Below are 6,273 nucleotides of genomic sequence, written 5' to 3' on the forward strand. Positions count from 1 at the left end.
AATATCGTTGCAGCAACCCGGGTGTTCTCTATGAAATAATTTCATCAGCACTTTAAAATATAAGAGTTATTCATCGAGAACTTTGCAAGGGTTTAGCACAGTCAAGCAAAAGCCCACAGACATATAATAATCTTATAGGTGCCTTGATGTTAGACCAGGACCCTTATTGCATCAATATAATCAGACCATCTGGAAATCCTTTGCTTAAGACACATGCAAAGACACTTATGTCTCTTGTATTTGCCAGGATTGTTTAGTTCAGGTATCAAAAAGCCATCAGAAAAGAAAGCCAAAAGCAGTCACACATGCAAAATCAGAATCCTCCTTACTGCCAGCACCCCCAAATATGTCCTATAGTTCTATTTTAATCTATGAATATTTGGAGAACAGCTTTTATATAACCTCAAATTAATATTGATTTCCTCTATTTTGTAAATTAACAAGTGTCATGCTGAAGTTCTTCCCATGTGAACTATGAACATCTTTTTAAGTAAAAATTTATATTACTATTGCTAAAATACTGAACTATAAAAGGAGGGTTCTTTGCTGTACAAGAAGTACCTTATAAAAAGGATCATGTTTCAACTGTATTTGAATTTTTCTTGAAGACACTTTTTAAAAACAACATGTGAAAGACTAATTTTTTTAAAGATTTCAGGTTACCTGAGTTATCAGGCTTTTTAAAATGAAAATGTAAGGAGAAATAATCCAAATTTTTATGCTAGTTTAAGTGTTCTTATTGATAAAAAGATTTCCTGAACCCTACTGTAAATAATCTGAAAATAATGAAAATAAATTCTTTCTGTTGTTCCATACGAGCAACATTCAGAAAGTAAACTATATAATATAGCATGTGTGTTCATTAGTTTATGCTTTGCTACCCGATGGACTGATTCTCACCTCACACAGGCTCTGCATCAGTATAACACCATGTAAGTCAATGGGTTTACTCTTGAATTACAAAGATATAAAGATACGCCTGTTAAAGGCACCCTTTTAAATCTTCAGGGTTATCAGATTTGGTAGACTAATCTGTATTTCAAGGAAATAGTTCTCTCTGTAGGTAAACACAAACATGTACATCAAATAGTATCTAAACTGCATTCTCATCCTGTGTCAGATCTTCTATCTTCATTCTAAAATCATAGAATATCTCAAGTTGGAAGGGACCCATACAGATCATTGAGTGCAATTCTCTGCTTCTCACTGGACTACCTGAAACTAAACCATATGACTAAGAGCATTGTCCAGATGCTCCTTGAACTCTGACAGGCTTGGCGCTGTTACCACTTCGGGGGGAGTCTATCCAGATCTCTCTGTAAGGCCTCTTTACCCTCAAGGCAGTCCACAACTCGTCCTAGTTTAGTATCATCAGCAAACTTACTTCATGTACATTTGATTCCTGTGTCCCCATCATTTGTAAAAACATTAAAGAACACTGGCCCTAAAACTGAGCCCTGGGGAACCCCAGTGGTGGCCACCAACTGGCCACCAGTCTGATGTAGCCTGAAACTGTAACTCTTTAAGCCCAACCTGTCAGCCATTTGTTCACCCAACATATTATGGGATTGCCTGGTTGTATGCTGAACATTTTGTCCAAAAGGATATCGTGAGAGACAGTATCAAAAGCTTTGCTAAAATAAAAAAAAACCACATCCATTGCCTTCCTTTGGCCAACTAGATAGGTGATCTTGTCATAAAAGGAAATTGAGTTAGTAACGCAGAACTTTCCCCTTACGAACTCATGCAGGCTATGACCAATGACTGCAGTCTCTCAAGTGTTTCTCAGTAACTCACTTAATAACATTCCCCATAATTTTAACAGGCACTGAAGTGAGACTGACATGGCTGTAGCTATCAGTCTTCCTTCTTACCTTTCTTGAAAACTGGGACAATATTTACCATTCTTCCAGTGGACTGAGACCTCTCCAGACTCCCAAGACTGTTGAAAAATAATGGAGTGGAGTCCTGCAAAGACATCACACGGTTCTTTCAGCACACTGGGATGAATCCCATCGGGCTCAATAGATTTATGCACATTCAGCTGGAGCAGCAAGTCTTGTAGTTCAGAGTCAGCTGAGAGTTTATCATTACCCTATTCATGGTCTTCCAACACAGGGCTCTGGGGGGCCCATGGCCCATCATTAGTGTTAAAGACAGAGGCAAAAAAGGCATTAAACATCTCTGCTCTATATACATCTCCATTTGTGAGGTGACTGACCCCATCAAGTAAAAGGCCAATGTTATCTCTGGTCCTCCTTCTGCTCTGAACATGTTTTAAAAAGTCGTTTTTCTTGTCCTTCACAGTGCTGGCCAGCTTGAACACTAATCGAGCTTTGGCCACATTAATATTCTCCCTACAGTGGAAAACAGTATCTCTGTAGTCCACCCTTGCTGCCCTGTTCTCTTCTGCCCTGTGCTGCCCACTCTTTGGATGAGGTTCAGAGCTTTTTTAATCTTTTAAATTGAATCTCTAAATAAGGCCATTTATATCAGTCTTTGCTAGCATTTTTTTTTAAGTTCAGATAGACATATTCAGTGATTTTAATGACTTGTTAAATCCTCCTATAAACAACTTCATCCTTTCTGTAGTAGAAGTCTTAATAGTTCAGTCCAGCAAGTGTGAATGCTTGCATAGACAAGAAATGAGGCTGTTCAGGCTCTTGCTAGATAGGTTCTCTGTTGTCACACAATCTCATCTGCATCTTCTACTGGGTGTAAGAGTCAAGGAATAAGTTTCTTCATGTGACTACTGAGCACTGCCTTAGACTTACCTTAGGTCAAACCATGATTTTACATAAGAAATTGGAGAGTGGATGTTATGGTAAACATTTTTAACATAAACTGGTGATCCTGAAATGATTCCATTGTGTAGTTTTCCTTGACACCTTAAATCTATGAGGTCTGGAACGTGGTACTGTCTTTGTCCAGAAGGGTGAAAATGCTGTAAACAAAACCATAGTGCCGCCACACAACACACCTGCATTTTCCAAAGATCCACTGTCACCGTGATTTTATGAACCCTGGGCATGTAGGTTAAACAGGTAACTGCTTTCCAGACTGTAAGGTAGGATCCATGTTTTAATGGCATTTTTTTGCAGATTTAGGTTTTGAATGATTGCTGAATCTAATCACATGGGAAATCAGAGGAAAAAACTAATTAAACAGGACAACAATGGGCAGCTTGAGAAGGAAGAAGTTTGTTTTCAGTTTGTATTTTCTTTTGCTTTCCATAAAAGGTGGTGCTTGTTGAGGAGTGCTAGAACTCAAAATGGAAAGGAACAGCAAAGCAAAAGCAAATTTGTTTATAGGGATGTTATACTTAGGGGATGAGACACAGCAGCTCAGTTATTTTTATAATTGGTTTTAATAATAATGTATCTATTTATAGTACATTTATTTTCATTTTCTGTTACATAAAGTCTTTAAGATGTCTGAGAGGTCAGAAACAGCTGTAATATGATCCTCAATGTGGGAACTTTCCTGAAGCCAGATCCAAAGGAGGCACATATAGTCAAGCCCTCCCTCAGCTAGAGCGCAGTCCAAGATGAATTTGACTTAATGATGTTGGAAATATTAGCCCAGTCCAGAGACTGCTCAACATTTCGACATAACTGGGTGGGCAATCAGACTGATCTTGACCTTTGGCCAACATAAAATGCTTAGCCGTAGTGAGCCAAGTGCTCAGATACTGTATCATACTAGTTTCCCTTTATAAAAATTATACTGGAAGAATGTCTTGGAAAGTAGCCAGCATGTACCTAGGTCCATACAAGTTTTCTACTTCCTTAACCTGTTGACAGTGTCAGACAGATTCCTACAGTACAGCAGAAAGTTTGGTTGATATTTAACCTGGAGTTACGTCATAACAGACTGTAGATGAGTAAGGGTTGGTTTAAAAAAAAAAAAATACGCCTGGAAGACAGCCAGTTTTGTGGGGGTTATGTTTTGTACTGTAATAAAATAGACTTTTTTAATGAGGAGACTATTTCCAGTAAAAAAGTATATTTCTTAAGTGTTGGACAAAGACAATACCACATATAATGAGGAGAAAATATTCTTTACATTGCTTATGCCAAGGAACTGGGGCCTCTGATGAATAAACTGTAAGAGATGAAGTTTTAGTAGTCTGGGTCCTGACGGAATCCCACAGTCTCACTGAAGTAAATAAACCTTACATAAATAACTGCTCTAAGTAGTCCTTCCCTTGAAAGTACAGGCTACAGAAGTGGGGCCTTCATCTTGTCTTCAAAGGCTGCAGGAGCATTAAAAGAGTTCCATGCACATGACAGCGAAGGGTGTGGTAGACAGGAGTCCTGCCTTTCCTGCTTGCAACTAGTTACCTCACTAATGCCAATACTTTGTCAGCAGCTTCTAGGAAGCAATCACTATTTGTTTATTCAAACCAACACCCAGAGGAGGGTGAGGCAGTTTGAGATGGATGTTCATTGGTCATGCTTTGGTGTCACATTGAGTGACTCCTGCTTGGGCAGGATAATGCTGAACTTCTTAAGCAGGTCCCTTAGGAATGAAGATACTCTAGAGCTGAAGAACTACTGCAGACGAATAGTCAAGTAGACTAACAGAAGCCATTAATAATCATCATCAAGGTGAATATTACTCAAATCCACTAGGAAAAAATAATATCCTGGTACAAGCTTACAGACCAGAAGTTTGAGTCATACCAGTCAAAGTAAAAACTTTCATCTGGGGCAATGCAGTATGTAGGTAGTTCACCCCAAAACAGACTTTCCCCAAATTTAAGACTGTATGTTGCTGTAAGAAAAAGAACTGTGAAAGCTGAAAATGGCTACCAAGGGCACCTTGCACTGACAAACTGTTACTTCAGCAGCAGCAGGAATACTGCTGCAATGCATTGTCCTGTGCCCAAAGGCCTGTGAACGATGGAATGTGAACATGGTGGTGGAGAAAGGAGCAGGGCATTTTATTTCTGTCAGTTTTGACACATTGTCTCAGCAATGCCTTCTAAAAGTGATTAATTCCCTTTTCCAAGCTCCTTGCCTTGTGCTGGGAAAAGAGAGCAGAAAAAGGAACACAGGCATAGCATTTAGGAACACAGATTACTATTTTCTTGGCTTTGTTTAAAGGGAGGAGATGAGAGTGCTGCCCTTGCTGTTACACAGGCTTGTACAAGAACCCAAGTGAATCAACCGAAGGCGTACAGAGAAGGACCAGTTTTTCAATGTGCTCACAGCAGGTTGTACTAATGCACCCTACTGACTTCAGAGGCATTAGTCATTGCACGTAGAGAACCCAGAAGCATATCCAAAGCATTATTATTCTTTCTTTGCTGCTTTGCCTATGTACGTACATGATTCCATTAGCTATTGCTGCCACTGTGTAAAGATTGTAGATCTTTATACAACCCAGCCTTTACTTTAAAAATACATGGAACAATGAACTGCACCTATAGGTCAAGTTTAATATAAAAGCCTTAAATGTTGTGGTAAGCATCTGTCTTAGAGTGGTGACTACACTGATTTATGTAATGTAAGGCTGTAAGCCACACTGTGAATTGTGTGTAGAATTCTGGTCAACACCCAAGAGCATGCAGCCATCTCAGCAACCTCCAAATCCAGTGGTTTAAGCTTTTTCCCCAATTGCAAACTTTGTAATACTTTCCTGCAAAAGATATGTTGCTGTACAATAGCTTTAAATCTACCGACGGTAGTTTTAACACTCTGTTTAGCAAAACAAGCCTAACAAAGAAACAGTCCACAGATCTCCAAAGGTTTGGGAGCCACTGACTGAAAAACTACTTTGACGAACTCTGTTCCCGCTGCACCAACAAAAAAGTCCTTTAGCTCCTGTGAAATTCATAATGTGTATCAGTTTTAAAAATAAAATAAACAAGAGAACTGCAGTCCATGAAGAGTCTAGACTAAAGCCTTTTTTACTGAGACAAAAAATTTCCAACCACCCAGTTTCCCCTACAGTTGTGCCAAAACCCTCACATCATTGTGGCCCAAGCATTGGGTTACATTGCATCCACAGCAGAAAGCAAACTAAACTTCTAGAAGCAGCCAGATCTGACACATAAGGAAGCAGCAGAATATCAGCATCCTGAATTGTGCTCATCGTTCGACACATTACAGGAGGAAATGTGAGAGTTGCTTAGGGGAATGTCTAAATCTTTTGATTGTCTTCCCTTCCGATATCACAGATGTATCACAATGCAAACTTGAGTGTGGGGATTACTTTTAATGTGAAATTGAAAGTTATTATTTTATTGCAACACCATTTCCAGACACC

This window comes from Falco rusticolus, chromosome Z (assembly GCF_015220075.1).
Source record: "Falco rusticolus isolate bFalRus1 chromosome Z, bFalRus1.pri, whole genome shotgun sequence".
NCBI classification, from domain to species: Eukaryota; Metazoa; Chordata; class Aves; order Falconiformes; family Falconidae; genus Falco; species Falco rusticolus.